The 18,210-nt window shown below is 38.8% G+C and overlaps 1 protein-coding gene across 14 annotated transcripts in view; it reads right to left on the reverse strand.

The window, feature by feature from the left end:
* The window catches only part of EYA4 (EYA transcriptional coactivator and phosphatase 4), a 195,123-nt gene that overhangs the window by 119,908 nt on the left and 57,005 nt on the right, over positions 1-18,210 (reverse strand). The window contains exon 1 of one of the 14 annotated variants that reach the window (XM_072141502.1): positions 2,048-2,322. The exons of the other annotated variants lie outside the window; for them this stretch is intronic. The gene's annotated coding sequence lies outside the window, so the exon portion shown is untranslated. Of the gene's footprint in view, positions 1-2,047; positions 2,323-18,210 lie in introns of those variants that run through there. 14 annotated transcript variants of the gene reach the window in all.

The following is an 18,210-nucleotide window of genomic DNA, read 5'->3' on the forward strand; positions in this document are numbered from 1 at the left end:
ATGTTAGAGAAATGTTTTGATAGGATTTGTTGTTTAATTGTACACATTCTTGAACAGATCAATATTGTAATCAAATCCATATTTCTTTAGTAATACCATTTACAAACATTAATTAAAGAAATATTAATTGCTAAATAATGGCAGTTCTGCAAAGGAACATCAAAGAATAAACTAAACAAAAATATGTAAAAGTGTATATAATGTCTTACAAAATGTGACAATCCAATATCTCTAAGATCATGTTAATACCAGAATAAAGGAATTTTACTATGTTTAGACATAATATGTTTGATGTAAATACAACTCCACATCCAAGTCTTTATGATTTCTTTAACATGTCAGAATATTGACACAAAGTCCAGATTAACTATAATCAACACACTTTACAAGCTCCTTAAGCCCTAATAACAGTGCTCATCACAACTGTCACACATCAAAGAGTATAGACCCCACAGGCGCACATTACATGTCAGTCACTAGAAGAGTAGCCTGCACCAAATAATGGGTTAACAGTGTGTGTCTGAACTTCCATCCACTTCTATCATGGATCCAAAACTTTTTTTTATCCAAGTTAAACTAAAAAATACAAGAGCTCTGCTGTTCCATGAAGGCTGGGGGGATACAGAAATAAAGGCGTTCACATAGAAAATAGGCGTGTGGGAGAAAGCTAACACCATGTAATGTAATATTAGTTATGCATTGTATAGCAAAGTATTTTATTGAGGCATTTTGATTTACTAGCCATAGATCTTATCTTTCACAGCTAGCCACACTGACTCCTGGTATTAATAGAACTTTCTTAACCCTTTTTTGGAACTGTAAATGTAGAAGTACTGTACAGCAGGTTGCCTATTCCCCCTCCTTAGAAGTCTGCAAAGTTTCCATGCTTAAAATAAAGGATAATTGATTAATACATGTTTTACTTTCTATCAGGAAAGAATAGTACTTCTATTAATATAATTAGGTAATAAGTATATTAATATTCTTTTATGAATGATAAATAACATTACCTTTTTAGTTTCAATATAAAATATATAAATGTCATAAGTCATCATACAATATTATAATATTCCTTATATATATTGTATTTTATACACCATAAAGTTGTATCATAAAGTTGTCATTAATCTTGTAAAGATAAAATGTTCCCTAAAAGTTAGTAACTTTCTTTTCTAATTTATTTCTTACATATCACTATTATATTTATTGTAAAACTAAATCTGAAATATAAATGAATTATATATCCTACAGAAAATAAAATTGAATAGATCACCTTAATAGAAAGCTGCTACCTCTATGTACATTCTTAATATGTATCTGGATACACATAATGATCGCCACTTAGTTAGATACTGTAAACTGATAAGACAGACTCACTTCAGGTAACTACTAGAGCACAAACCGTAGAAAACAAGCATGTAACAGAATCTAACTGCTGGGGAGACAGGGATCCAGAACAAAAATGTGTGCTGACTGCTATAAAGTAACATGTTTTTCCATAAATTACTTTACATTATACCAGTTTTCATCCTTCAAAATTCATAGTTATGGCTTCTATACAGAATAGTTGTAAAAATAAGATTTAATTATTATTCAGATACTGTATATATGAGCTTAGATAAACTATTTCTGGAGACGTCTTAGAATATAGAATTATTTTATGGTAAAAACTGTTTAGAATATTATTTAGATAATGTCTATTAATATTTACTAATAATCATAATAACAAAATTTCTCTAACAAGTTTGTTTTGCATTCCAAGTTATAGAATAGACACAACAGGAAGAAACTTTATATTTATGCGTCATATTTAATGGTTAAAAAAAGACTATAGCAGGTCTTGGTTTGCCAAAACTCTTTCTAAATATTATATGGGTTTTGTCATTATCAATAAAACATTCAGCCCTGTTTCATCTTAAACCAGCCTCAGTAAATCACATTCTATAACATTATAATATAGTAACAGGCCAGGTAGCATCACACATTATACATATACAAAGATACATAGCAACATAACATGTTGTTTTGTGTAAAGTGATAAACTCACCGTTTAGAATTTTATAAACTTCAAATGAATCCAGAAAGAAGAAGAAGATTATATCCAGTATTTCATTAAAGAACAAAACAATCCAAGAAAACGGCAATAGTAATGGAGCAGGTAGAGGGATTCTATATCACAGGGTCCTGTGTTAGCTGTCAGTATTGTCTTGAATTGAGCAGCACTGAAACGCGTCCTCCCCCGAGCTGTCACTCTGCTGCCAGCTCCCTGCAGTTATTTCAGTTAACTAAAGAAGTGATCCAGATAGTAAACAAGTCCTGTGCAAACCAATGGCTTTCCACACCCTTCTGTTTATAGTAAGATGACTTGTGCAGAGGTCACTACCATCAGCTCCTGCCTTTCTGTGGGTATCTTGTGTGCTGCATTTACCCTAAGGCTCTTTTATCAGGCCACCTTCCTTAGGCTCTGCTCACCGGCTGTCACAGTGACGCATCTGTTCCTTATTGTTCAAGATTCCTCTAAAATGTGAATGAGGTCTATGAGTAAATGTCCCTGAGTGTTGTAATGACCAAGCAGAGGCAACTGTAGTATACAGGCATAGACTGCTCTATTTGGGAGGGGGGTGTCAGTGTCTGTTTATTGTATGTTTCCGATGCCACTAAATGCTATGTATTTTTCAAATTGCTGTTATTATTATTAGAAGAAGCTATAAGAATACTATTTGTGTACAAATAACTTCTGTACGGATTAGTAGCATACTGAAACAGGCACAATCACATGCTTTGTAAATTGTATCAAGTGTATACAAATACATAGTACACATCAGTGCAATGGTTATATAGATAATCGCGGCCACTAGCAAAACAAAATGTTTAAAAAAATGTATATAACATTTATTTTGATGTTGAAAGCCTAAATAAAGATTCAAACATATTGAAAATTTAAGGCTAAGTTCACACTATTATTCAAATTCCACTTCCTTACCTCCGTTAAAACAAAACTAAAGAACGGAGGTTTAATGTATCAGTTAAAAATCCCATTGAAATCAATGTAAATTTTGTCATCCGTTATGGTCAGTTTGGCAGGTATCCATTATCCAGGTGTTATCCTGAGAAAAAGTACTGCAGCCTCCGTCATTTTTAATTGAAACATAAAACCTCTGTTCTTTACTTTAATGGAGGTAAGGAACGGAGGTTTGATCGGTAGTGTGAACTTAGCCTAGGCTTTTAGATCAAAATAAATGTCATATAAACAATTTTAAACATTTAGCACATTTTTTGTGTTGCTAGTGCCATCAATTATTTACATAACCATTGTATCAGTTCTTCTCTCTTGATAGTACCGAAGTACAGTGACAACAAATTTAAGAATAAAGAAAGTTTGGAGAGATGTGCCACTTTTATCCCCTTTTGCCTGTAAACAAAATAGTCAGTACTGGCTATTGTGATAACACTATATAATAATAAAAATATTACAATAACCAATAGAAAATGCTGAATATATATATAAAAAAAAACTTTGGCCAACATTTATAAAAATTAGTGCAGTCTGAACTATGTACAGTTCGCCTGTGGAGTGTCCAGAGGACACCAGAGAAATAAAAAATGGCGCATGGTCTCCATGAATCTGGTGCACCCTGCACTGCTCCAGCAGAATGCACCAACTTTTTTTGGTGCAACTTTAACAGAGAGCATGCAACACAAATCGAGTTGCAGTAAGGAATGGGGTGCAAGGTTCACCACTGCACAGGAATGCCCCTCTAGGTGCAGAATTTTGTGACTCATCAGACACAGTGCAGCGCGATACAATACTGGCGCAGACACTTTATAAATACATGTGCAAGCAGTTTAGCAAGTTCTTTTCAGTGCAACATCAAGACACAAAACTGGCATAAACGCTTTAATAGATGTGGGCCAGTATGTTATACATTATGTATAGCAGCAGCAATAATGTTGTAAAATTCTGTTTAATATAAATATTTCCATGAAGCTTCATTTATAGTTTTCATGTCAGATCCTATTATGTCTGCTATCTTTATACAAAACATTAACTGTCCTTCTTACAATTTTCAATTTAAGCATTTGAAATATGGTTTTCTGCTAGAACTAGAAACCAGATAGCTATAATATCTTTAGGTTTTGCTGCGGCAAGTAGAGGAGACTTGGGACTCTGATGTCAAAGAGCACAGGAGGCCCAGTGCTGAATCAGAAGCCACCCAGGAAGAATTCTTAACCCACTGTCTCCCTCAGACACAGTCAGTAAAACTGTAACATATCTTTTCCAAGTTGCATGATTCCATTACCATTAAAAACAAATACATGGCATCTACCATTATATTTGTATCTGTATATAGCTGAAGGATTGTCACAGGCAGTGAGTCATCTAAACAGGTGTATGAAGCTTGAGGCTAGAAGCTAAATGTTATACCTTTACATTATATGACCTAGTTCTAGGTCAGCCATACTGTAGGGTTAAATCAACCTGCCCGAGGCTTTCAGGATGGTTCTCAATCAGTTTGGCAGCAGAGACAATATCCATTTCCATACTCATCGTGTTGGGAACTACAATGGAGCTGTAATTCGATCAGCACAACACATGACTAACTTCACTTGTCAGCAACTGGATAACACACATTTCATTTTCAGGCTTTGCTGCTGTTATAAATTGCTTAAGACTGCAAAATCACAAATGTATTGTATTATGTGTATTATAAACACAAGGTTTGTTGTTTAGAAACTATTAAAAAAAGTTTCAGCAAACATTTTAAAAACATCTTCCTACGATGTTTCCCAACTACCGTAGACTTGTGCCATTCCTTCCTTCTACTAAGCTTTACCTACACCATAAGTATGTTCATGTGTCCTGAATCTTTTTAGTGCCAGACCTATCACAATGTGACAAGTGGAAAACAATTTGTCAATCATGACAAGTAGAGAAGTCCCCAATCATGTCCTTTAAGAGGAACATGGAAGCTTCACAAGAATAATAGGAAGAAATGGAAGGTATTGCAAATGTTTAGAGCATCATAAAATAAGAAGTTATATAGTAAAAAAAAATAAATGAAAATGGCTCAGAATGGGAGTCCTGATGTAAACAAAGTGGAAACCACATTCATCTTGCTCCCTAGAAGTCTCAACTTCTTTGTGTCTCTTAAAGGAAATCTACCATCAAAATCCATCATGATAAACCTGGACACTTACTTATATATCCAGGCGCCCTGACTGTGGTAATAGTCTTATATTTGTTATTCATGGCCTCCTTCCTTCTAAAGTCAACTTTTAAATGTATGCTAATGAACCAAAATGGTTCTGGGGAGCATTACTAGAGCCCCTCTGTGCTGCAACTTCACAGGATGCTACACTGTGCCGAAGTACTTCCTCCCTCTCAATGTGTGCTGAAACTTCCTCAGCTGCCATGAGATTATAGCAGCCAAAACCAGGGAGTTGTTTTCAATGTGCTGAGCATACTGGGGGCTGGATGACTATATACTGGGGGCAGGGAACTGGCTGTCCATATAATGAGAGCTGGCTGCCTATATATTGGAGCTGGCTGGCTATATACTGGGGGCATGTGCAGGCTGACGATATACTGGGGACAGGGACCTGGCTGGCTATATACTGGGACAGGGGCTGGCTATATTCTGGAGGCTGGTTGGCTGGCTATATACAGGGGGGCATGGGCTGGCTGGGTATATACTAGAGGCATGTGCTGGTTGATGATATACTGGGGACAGGGAGCTGGCTGTCCATATACTGAGAGCTGGCTGCCTATATATTGGAGCTGGCTAGCTATATACTGGGGGCATGTGCTGGCTGACGATATACTGGGGACAGGGAGCTGGCGGGCTATATAATGGGGGATAGCTGGCCATATACTGGGGCAGGGTCTGGCTATATACTAGGGGCTGATTGGCTGGCTATATACTGGCTGGCTATATACTGGCAGGCATGAGCTGGCTAACTATATACTGGGGGCATGGGCTGGCTATTTACTGGGGCTGGCTATATATTAGGGCTTTGATGGCTATATACTGGGTGCTGGCTGGCTATATACTAGGGGGAATGGGCAAGCTGGGTGGGCTGGCTTGCTTTATACTAGGTGGCATGGGCTCCCTGGCTATATACTGGGGGACATGGGCTGGTTATATACTAGGGTACATGGGCTGACTGGTTATATACTAGGGTGCATGGGCTTTATGCTGGGGGCCATAAACTGGCTAGCATTATACTGGAGGACAGGGGACTGAATAGCTATATACTGGGGGGAGGCTGTGACAAAGGCAATCTCCTTCAGCTCCATAGCGATGAATGGAGCAGAACAGACATGCGCTGCTGCCTGCTCTGCTCATATCTCCCACCCCTTCCCCCACCCTATGCGATCAGCAAGTTAAGCCCTGGATAGGGCCTAACTTGTTTCCTAGGAAAGCTATAAATTTTTGGGCTCCTCTATGCTCATTCACTTTACATCAGGCCCATCAGGCCCCGTTAAAAATAGAGCCTAGTCAGAGCTATAGTTTTCATGAGGATTCATGAAAAATGGATACCAAACTGAAGCAAATCGCCTATGAAAAACAAAAGTACACTTCTGTATTTCATGGCTGAGATTTGGCACATTCATGTGGAGGAAGCCATGAAACCATAAGCATCATATTCAGACATGGTGGAATAGCTGATTTCCACTTATAGTTTCCTCACTGTCACTTTTCAACAGTACAGAAAACACTACATGGGAATTTGCTTTAAATATACAGACACGACAATGCAGAGAACAATAATAAATAAACATATTTGGTTATAACAACAATAGAGAATGAGAGAGAAACAACATAGTAGTAAAAAAACTATGTAACATTTCTCCCTTAAACATCGGATCTTCCCAAGTTTATCTTCTGGTAAAAAAAAAAACACCTCTAAAAGACCAACTTGTAGTAAAAGGGGCTATTGTACCTTCTCCAGTGAATGACAGTTTCTAGCCAATGCCTGCACAATCGACACCTTCAGAAGTTTCGCGCACACACAGTGTAGCCAAGCCTCTATGCCAGTATGCCAGGTCTACTGCTGCATGAAACATAAACTGTTTATTTAGGTCTCAAGATGGCGCTCTTTCCCTGAATGACTCCAGACAGCTTGGCTAGCCCCAAAATAGCCTGAGTGAAAGTTACACCTGCAACACATTTTCGGCACCAGTTTTTTTGTCACCACTACAATGTTGAAATGACAGATAGGCGTCTGACGGGTTAAAACTCATAAAACATGATTGATGAACTCTGTGAGTAAGCTGTGGCAGTTCAGATTAAGAAGTGGCTGCCATCCTTTGACAAGGCTAGTATACTGGAGCTTTATTCTTAGACCCATCTCCCAGGACTGTCGGAGTCATTAATAAATATTTATGCCCAGGCATCCTATTCTTGGGGGCTTTAAAATCTTTAATGACAGCCCGTACTGATTAATAGTAGGGCTAAAATTAGCTGTGATATATGTAAGAGATATTGTGAATAGCAGGCTAACATTATCTGCAAATTGGATTCCTATTGTCCTTCACTGTAGAGATGATGAAGATACAGCATTTGCTCAGTCCATAGGGGGAAAGCATATATTGATACAAGTGACTTCCAAGAAACGGTTGTATATTTTACAAGGAGTAGGTCACTCAGTAAGAAACACATAACTTATAGTAAACCTATAGCAGATTAGTATATGAGTTAGCATTATTAACGCACTGATATTTTTAACCAATTTATAGTTACCATAGGGATGATATCTGAAAAGAGAACCAAGAAAATACTTTGAACATTTTTCCTTTCTGGTATAAGTTATATAGTATAGGTTATTATAGTAAACATTAAAAAAAACTATTCTCGAGCAATTAATGAGCAAGATAAGGTGTTTTAGGTGCTAATACATGAAGGTAGCAATGAGGTGTAACAGGATAATAGAGAGACAAATTTAGAGAGACAATACAGATAAAGCAAATACAGAGGTTGAAAGTAAAGTAAAATGAATCTCAAATCATTTTTCAAATATATAAATGACAAGAAACTGAAAACTGAGACTGTGGGCCCTCTGAGGAATAACCTGAGGGTCTTGGGGGAGGGAGAAGAGGAAAGGACCAATCTTTTGAATATCGCTTTTAGAACTGTCTTTCCTCAGGAGAATCCTTTGGTGAAAGACATGATGAGAAATAATGTAAATTCTGTTTTGAATATCGTAAAAGTTTAACCCAGGAAAAAGTGTGGCGCCACCTCAAAACCACTAAAATAGACAAATCACAGGGCCCAGATGGTATACACTCCCGGGTACTGTATGATTTAGGTGCTGTGAAAGACAGAACATTATTTGTAATATTTGAAGGTGGATGGTAAGCTTCATTTTATTGACCAGATCGACAAATAAAAATCTCAGGACATAGTTTTGCCCTTTACACAAATAACTGGTCAGACCACACATGGAATATTGTGTACAGTCTTGGGCTTCAGTATAAAAAAGGACTTGGTAGAACTGGAAGGGGTGCAGAGGAGAGCAACCATGATTATTAGGGGAATGGGGGACTAGGCTACAATGATACATTACTAGACTTGGGGTTATTCAGCTTAGAAAAAAAGACAGCTGAGGGGGGGGGGGGGTGATACTTGGGTAGTGCAGAGATATATCCAAAGTTTTTTTTTATAATTAGGCCTGTGGCCAGGGCAATAGTGGATCCTCTATGACTAGAAAAGGGTGGTTCTACCATTGCCATAGGGAGAGATTCTTTACTGTGCGAGCTGTGAGACAGTGGATCTCTTCGCCGCAAAAGGTTATGACGGATTCTTTGTATATGTTAAAGAAAGCCCTGGATGCCTTTCTTGAGAGCAAAAGTATCATGTTTTATAATTGTTTAATTCTAATAGGTTGGACTTGATGGACCTACGTCTTTTTCCGATACTGAATGAATGCTTAGAGTTTTTGGGGAAAATGCCACTTCAATTTCTGATGCAGTTTTTCTGAACCAAAGCCATAGTGAATCCAAGAGGAATAAAAAGTAAATGTCTCATTTATATTGCTCATCACTTATGAAGATACTTTTGTCTTACTTGCGCACATAAAATTTGTATAACAAATATTCAATGATTACAAATTCAAGCATGTGCCTATAAATTGGGAATAGAACTGTGTTTGTGGGTGAACACTTCTTCCCACAATTGACGGATACTAAAAACTACTTCAAAAGAAGCTTTTCTATTGTATACCTGCTTTTAGCTGGAAGGAAGATGTCACTGGGGATGGGAATGAAGTGAAATGCTATGACACAATTCCCCCTAGCCACTGCAGTAGCTCATCTGATAACTACTGACTGGCAAAGAAAGGTTCCCATTGTGTTATGAATACATGCTTTGTTCCAAGAGGAGCAGAGCAAAACACCTAGAGCCACCCACACTCTACCAGTGCCGGTGTCCTCTATCTGGTCACAGCTTATTTATATGTGACTTTCAGTAAAGTATCATTGTCAAGCCAGCATTTAATCAAGCCATTTATTTACTAACAAAACACCAAAAATAACTTTAAAATAACCATTGTATAAAAACTCTAAAACAAGAGGTGAGATGCTTCTGCAGTTTTAAGTACATATTTATTTGAAAAAATTTTGGACCGGTAACAAGGAACCAGGCTTCCTAATGTACAGCTCCAAATGATGGAGCTGGGAGCCTGTTCTCCCTCCACTCCCATGGCTTTAAAACATATTTGCATCTTGTTGCAAACACCTTTTAAGGTTACATTCACACTGCTGTATAGGGGACGTATAAACGGCTGACGGATTATACTTTGTATGTAAATCCCTCATAAACGGCAATGGGCGCACGGCGCCAAATGGGAACAGTATGGTGCCACACACGAACGGCACTGTACCGTTTCGTAACCGTGAGAAACATAGGATATGTCCTATCTGTCCCCGGAATACAGCGCCATGCGCCTATATCACTATGGAGAGGGGCAGGGGTGAGCAGCGCCTCCTCCTCTCCCCAGAGCCAATGTTTCCCTGACATACTACAGTACGACAGGTACACGTTAATGTGAATATAGCCTAAATAACATGCGGAGGTTGAAACTTCAGCATGTCACCTCCACACAGTTGGCTGTTAACAACTGGTGAAGGAGAAGCAAGTGCAATCTGCCCCTGGTCACTATAATCTCTGGGGCCCAAAGCAATTACATGAGTGGCATTATGGGCAATTCAATCATGGGCACCCAAAGCTCACAGATCTATGAAAGAGCAAAGAATAGCTCATCTGGTCCATAAGAGCTAAAATGTTATACCATTATTAAAAAGCAACTCAGCTTTTTCCTATGGGGAACCATAATAACGATGCTGACCAATAGCTAAGGTTTCTATAGGACCAATGTAAGAAGAAGGCCTGGTTTGATGTATGACATTTTTTTACACTATATGGATGCCATGGTTTGTGTGTGTCCATTATGTTGGAGAAGAGATCACACTCTACTGAAAGAAAATGGTATTCTGTAATGGCTCTGGTCTACATAAGGGGATTAATGGTCCTGTTCAGTATGATGCATAAGAGGTGTTAGGTGTATGGTACTGTGGTTGTGTCCAACTTAAGTGACTTCACTGTTTTCTTTCTTTTTCAATGGAAATAGGCAGAATGTAGAAAATGAAATACAACATGGGGTAGCTAATGGCTGATCGTGCACTCAATGTTAGCTCCCTGGCTACTGAAATTGCAAAGCACTATCTCACACCTTCCATTTCCAGCCTCTTTATTTTCCTGCCTCCTAGTCAAACTTCTCAGGAGCCTTGGCATGCCCAATTACTTCTCTCTTATACTCCTGCTGTGCGTCGCAGGAAAAACTTTACTTTAGTGGGTGACTCCATCCATGGGAAAGACAACAATATATACCTTATATGGGTAATGCAGGGCATAGCACTACCTGTTCCACATCAGAATGTCTCATTATGTGCACAGAACCCACCAAGCCTAAGGTATTTTTCCCTTGCAGAGCTTCTCAAAAAAGAACAATCCTCTTCTTACACTATAATGCTGAAAATAAGTGTTCATGTATGATTTCACGATTGTCACAAACTTTCAAGGTGCCGACTTGACCTTCATTTTCTCCAGAACCCCTTAAAGTTCTTACGGTATCAGAGCCTTGTTGAGGCTTTTATTTAAATGAACATATACATTAACAGCTACATTATATACGTGTATGAACATACAAATGTACATGTATTCATGGTACTTCTATTCCTATTTCCCACATGTATCTAAAATGTGACTTTACAGTCACCATCTGTCATAATTCACTTCTGCTTCATAGTTCTTGGTCAGTGGTCACGAACCACCAAGACTGCATGTGTTAAGGATCTGGTTTCATAAGCACAAAGATCAGACATCAGACACAAGAACATCCTTGAGGTACTCTCTGCCCATCATCCATTTGCTCAGAGCAAAACAAAATCCTACCTTGTTATAAACATTAAAAAAGCATAAGAAGAGATGACATTTGTGTATTATCATTTTATGATGTACATACAGGGAGTTCCTGTGTTACATACAAGAGCGGTTCCTTGGGTTTGTACGTAAGTTGAATTTGTATGTAAGTCTCTGGGGCAAGTGGCTAGATATGCCTGGTTTGCCATCAAGCTCCCTTATAAGACTAAGGACTAGTTTAGAATACCAACTATCATTGACAAAATGAGTAAAGATAGGCTTGGGTCTGCTTAAAGGGGTATTCCAGGAATCAGAATAATTCATATACAAGTGGGCACTCAAAATATAAGCTAATGTGTAATTAGTTGTTATTTAAAATTTAGCTCCCCTTAGCAGGAAATGCTGATGACATACAATGTAATGAAGAATAAAAATGCTACTGGCCCTTTAATCAGTCCGTTAATTTCCTCCGCGTGGTCCGTCGCAGAAAAGAAGATGGCCACTGGTCACATGTCCACATCACATGGCCTGCACATGCCTGGACAGGTCATGTGATCACCACTACGTTTGGCTGTAGTCGGTTGGTTGCAGTGCAGCCAGTATGGTCAGTGTTTTGTTGATGGCAGTTACACATCATTACTATGGTAACAGAGCAAGAAAGTCCGTTGTATCATCACCAGGAGCAGAGGACAAGAGGGAGGAGGAGTTACTGACAACTAAAGGATCATGGAACTTGTAGTTTCCAGTGGCGGCCATCTTAGTGATAACTCCACCTACTTTAGAGAGGCCATAAAATTTGTAAATCATAAAATTTAACTATTTAAGCTCCGTTTTGTGACAAATGACATTGAGTATTGTTGTATTCATTTATTTATATCATCATGGGTTTTTTTGTCAGACCTTCATATTTCCGGAATACCCCTTTAAGTATAAGAAAGACTGTATAGGACCTAATTGGTCTTAGAAGAGCTGGCTTGCAAGGGTGGGTGGGGGGAGTTGGAAAGGGAAGGTGGGTATGGAAGGGAAGGAGGGAGTATGTTACTGATAATAAGCATATATGTTACTTCAAAATGTGAAACTTGTATAAGACAAAAAATACAACTGTAATTCTTTTGTAATACTTTCATGAGTACAATTTAAGTTTGTAATATTGTATAAAATTAAAGCCTATTGTAATGCTATTTACAGACTCCCCTCCAGGTTGTACTTGTTGGGTGTGTTGTTATTAAAAAATGTTCAATAAAAATATATGATTTTTAATGTAAGTCAATATATGTAAGTCAGAACTGTATATTTTAAAATTGTGGCTCCAGACAAATTTTTATTTACCCCAGTGACAATTGGATTTTCAACATTTTTTGCTGTAATGGAAAAGGATTATCAACAAAGCTTCACTAGCAACACCATACAGCTGATCATTGCAGCCTGGAAGTAAAGTAAAGCATCCAGAGAGCTTCACCATAGGTCACAGTGGGCAGAGGGTCCATCTGTAACTAGGGGTCGTCTGTAAGTCAGGTGTCCTTAAGTAGGGAACCACCTGTACTGTATAATGCTGAGTGTTGACCATGGCCACAAAAACATTCTTCATTCCAAATAAACATTATCTTATGGAACACTTGAGCAATTTATTTTAACCCCTTACCGACTTGTGACATAATACTACGTCACATGCCGGATGTGGGTGCATGGAGAGAGCTCATGGGCTGAACCCTCTCCATAGCCGGTAAGTCTTTGCTGCATATTGCAGCAAAGGCTTACCGGTAACACCCGCGATCGGTGCCAGCACCGATTGCTGGTGTTTTCCTTCCGATCGCTGCCGGTGAACCTGCCAGCGACTTCAAAAGGATGGCAGCGCCCATGCGTGACGTCATCGGGAGCGGCGATCCGTCACCATGACAGCCTCGGGTCTTCCGAAGACCCGAGGCTGCTTTGTGTTAACCCTTTCATTAAAATGTGTTATCACCACATTGTAATGAATGAGGAGGAAAATACCCATACACTGCCACACTGCAGTCTGGTAGTACATGGTAGGATCGATCAGACAACCTAGGGTTAAAGTATCCTAGGGAGGAAAAATCTTAAAAATAAAAAAAAGTTTAAAAAAAATAATCATAAAAAGACATAAAAATTCAACCCCCCCCCCTTTCCCTAGAAATGATATAACTATAAATAAACAGTAAAAATCATAAACATATTAGGTATCGACACATCCGAAAATGCCCACATCAAAATATAATAACCGTTTTTGACTGCGTTTAACCCCGTAACAGAAAATAGCGTCCAAAGTCGAAAGTGGCCCTTTTTTTCCTTTCTAAAAAATATAAAAAATTCTATAAAAAGTGATCAAAAGGTCATACAGTCCTAAAAATGATAACATTGTATATGTAATCATAAGTCGCAAAAATCGACACCTCCTAAAGCTCCGTATACCAAAGTAAAAAAAAGTTATTAGTGCCAGAAGATGGCGAAATCCCCCCCAATTTTTTTTTTTAGTACAGGAGGTTTTAATTTTTGTAAATGTATGAAAACATTATAAACCTATACAAATTTGATATCCCCGTAATCTGACCGACCCAAAGAATAAATTAGACATGTCATTTGGGGCCTAGAGTGAAATCCTTAAAATCCAAGCCCACAAGAATACGGTGCAAATGCGGTCTTTCGCCAATTTCACTACATTTGGAGTTTTTTTCCTGCTTCCCAGTACATTGCATTGCAGTGCATTGTATATTAAATGCCACCATTTTGAAGTGTAATTTGTTACACAGAAAATAAACCATAACACAGCTCTGTACAAAATAAAAATGTTATAGATTTTTGAGGGTGGGGAGTGAAAAATGAAAACGCAAAAACGGCAGGAAGGGGTTAAAGTACTAAACAGTTTGCAGTCACTATTTCTTTTGTGGTTGCTATTCCTCCATTTTGTGTGAAACTATAGCAGGACTTCTTTTGCCATCACATGCAGAAAACCATTATCTTTCAATCCAAAATCACTAACGCCACCTTAACAATAAATAGCTACATCAACTGTGAAAACACATTTGTGAACTACTTAATTGAGTACAGACTTTGCAATATGTGGTTACTAGAGATGAGCGAGCACTAAAATGCTCGGGTGCTCGTTATTCGAGACGAACTTTTCCAGATGCTTGAGTGCTCGTCTCGAATAACGAGCCCCATTGAAGTCAATGGGAGACCCGAGCATTTTTTTAATAAAACTGAACAGTAAAAGAACAGTGCAAAAAAAAAAATTTCAGATGTTTGCAGATGTTTTACTTGTAAGAACACTATTCTTCACTTTGCAGGTGTTCGCGCGTGTCTCCCGCTAAGTTAGGAGATGTGCACGAACATCTGGAATGTGAAGAATATTGTTCTTTCAATGTGTTCTGCACTTAAATGGTCCTGTATTCACTGTTTTTAATGTTTTAATTCTATTCTTCACATTGCAGGTGTGCGTGCGTATCTCCCGATAGGTTCGGAGATACGCGCGCACAGCTGCAAAGTGAAGAATAGAATTAAAACATTAAAAACAGTGAATACAGGACCACTTAAGTGCAGAACACATTGAAAGAACAATATTGTTCACATTCCAGATGTTCCGAACATCTCCGAACCTAGCGGGAGACATGCGCGAACACCTGGAAAGTGAAGAATAGTGTTATTTCAATGTGTTCTTACAAGAAAAACATCTGCAAACATGTGTAATATTTTTTTTTTACAATAAAAATACTTTTATTCAATTTATTTTATTAATTTACTGCTCGATCTCGAGCCGGCGAGATACTCGTCCGAATAACGAGCCGGTCCGAGTATGCTAATACTCGACCGAGCAGTATACTCGGACGAGTATACTCGTTCATCTCTAGTGGTTACACATCACCAAAAGCTAAAAATAGCAGAACATGTGACTGGAGCCAATCTGAGAAAAAAAGGCTTGTACCTTGCTTGTTTTTGGTGCATCTAAGCCCTTTAATGACTGTCATGATTGTCCCACTACCATGATGACAGTCATAGCCATTGAACATGCCACAAGAAACAAATGGGGCTAGAACCACATTAAAAACTTCATCTAACAGAGGTCTTTTGGATTATGTTGCTGGACACACGACACCCAAAAGGGTTACCATAAATACTTGAGTATAAGCCAACTCAAGTATAAGCCTTGATACCTAATTTTACCACAAAAAACTGGGAAAACGTAATGACTCGAGTGTAAGCCTAGCGTGGGAAAGCAGCCAATAAAATGTCCAGTAGTTTCCCCTCATCAATAAAATGTCCACTAGTCTCCCCTCATGAATGAAATGTCCACAGCTGCCCCTCCAATTATTAAAATATCCAAGGCAGTCCCTCCAATTAATAGGTAAAATGTCAAGCAGAGTGACCCCATTTATAATGTTTCCAGCCGAATGCCCCCATTAATAAAGTGTCCAGCAGACTGCCCCCATTAATAAAGTGTCCAGCAGACTGCCCCCATTAATAAAGTGTCCAGCAGACTGCCCCCATTAATAAAGTGTCCAGCAGACTGCCCCAGTTAATAAAGTGTCCAGCAGACTGCCCCCATTGATAAAGAGTCCAGCAGACTGCCCCCATTAATAAACTGTCCAGAAAAGTGCCCCTGTTAATAAAGTGCCCAGCAGAGTGCCCCCGTTAAGAGTAGTGGCAGCATTGTGGCTTGGTGGTTAGCATTACATTAATAAAGTGTCCTGCAGAGTGCTCCTTTAATAGAGTGTCCAGCAGAGAGTTCCCTTAAAAAAATAAACTTAGTACTCACCCTCCAGCACTAACCCCAAGTGTCCTCTTCTTCCCACAGCAAGTCTTTGGGTTCCCGATCGTGCCGTGTCTGCTGGCACACAAACTATGATGTCAGCAGGAGGCGACACTGCCGCCTCATAGGTTCTGCGCCAGCAGATCGCATAGAAGTGGAACCCGAAGAGGTGCTGCAGAGAAAAGAGGACACCAGGGGTCAGCGTCAGAGGATGAGGACTATGTTTATTTTTTTCTATATATTTGAGTATAAACTGATTGGGGCTTTTTCAGCACAAAAAAAACAATCTTCTTTTTGTTTTCTGACTTCTTAGTATGTGTTTCTTCCAGCAATGTATACTTTATTCCTTGAATTTCTATGTACGTTATTTACTTACCTATACGTCTCTCTGCTTAGCCCGATTTGTACATCATCCTAATCATGTGATATTTTCTTGCAAACCTAAATGGAGGCAGGGCTTTCCGGTTGCCATCCTTCTCTTCCGCCATATAACATGTGGTGAGTTCAGCAACTGAACATTCTATAGTCTTCAGGCAAAAATAACCTCCCTGATGACAGGTTCCCTTTAAGGCAATAAGGCTGAATGTTTGGCACTCTGTCTGGTAGTATAGTTACACCACTGACTTTATTGCCACCTATTTTATTGCCACCTGTATTAAACCCCTTAAAGGAATTTTCAAAAGAGGCTACTGGGGCGTGGAGTAGCCAGAACTGAGGCTACACAGCGCGGCTACTCTACACCCCAGTAGCCTCTTTGATACTCCTACCAAGACATCTTCAGCACGCAGCTAAAATGAGCTGCGCGCACTCGTCTGCGAAGCCAGAGTTCTGCGCATGTGCAGTAGCTTCGGCTTTAGAGCCGCGCTACTCCGGCTACTCCACGCCCCATAAGCCTCTTTTGAAAATTTGCATATCACCAAAATTAAAGTTTTAAAAAGATACAGGGAACGTTAGGATTAGCCCTTAAAAGGGCTATCCTCACGTACAATAGAGGCACCTACCACCTGATCTACCTTGATAGGTAGCTTCGTCATGGTAGGTTTCCATTAACACTTCAAGGTCATATTATGTAAAATGTAATCTATTACATAACAAGTTATCACTTTCACATTATTGTACAAGGCATGGCCTATGGTCGAGTCATATTTCAGAAGAATGCAAAATTTTTAAACTACAGAAGGAAAATAGATACCCGATACTAATGAAACTTAAAAAAGGACCCCACCCATTTCACTGAAACTAAAGGTAAACTAGAGGTAAAAATACCTGACCTGTGTAGACCAGTGTGTCCTTAAATTATGACCCCACCCAAAATAATTCAACAAACAAAGGTTCAAAGAAAAAGATACAGTTTTATTGTACTTTTCTACTTTTCCTTAATTGGAGTCTGCCAGCATTTTTTGGGGAGACTTTTCCTGGCTTGTTTGCTGCTCTGATATATCTTACTGCTTGTTCCTTATTAATACATGAGGTGTTTGCTCTTTTAAAAACAATTCTCCAAAAGTCGCAATCAGTTCTATGCTATTATACACAGCTGGTAGTTGTGGTTAATATAACCTAATTTAAAATACCATATTTGGAAATTATGAATTGAGGCAAGGGCATAATCATAGCAAAACTCAGACGGATGCCCAGCTCCACTATGAGCACTTTCTCATTTCAGAATTTGTAAAGTTTAGGATTATTCTAGTCTCTCTAGTAAGTGAAAATTAAAAAAAAATATATTGTGATATGCAACCACACATCGGAGGTGAACTAGCCATATCAAGAAAAAAGTGTGTGCAAAACTAGTGCAAATAATATATCAATCTTTGTTAGGACACCGGAAAATGGTTAAAAACAATGAGCAACCCCCCCCCCAATGGTTGAATGTAGACATGATCCAATCTAAGCTCAATAAAATCAATGTGTACAAGGATCCTGGACCAGATGGGTTACACCCCAGAGTTCTTAAAGAGCAGTTCTGTTATTGCTGTACCACTGTCTAAAATCTTCAGGGATTCCGTAATGTCTGGTGTGGTGCCT

Source organism: Engystomops pustulosus, chromosome 3 (assembly GCF_040894005.1).
Source record: "Engystomops pustulosus chromosome 3, aEngPut4.maternal, whole genome shotgun sequence".
Classification (NCBI taxonomy): domain Eukaryota; kingdom Metazoa; phylum Chordata; class Amphibia; order Anura; family Leptodactylidae; genus Engystomops; species Engystomops pustulosus.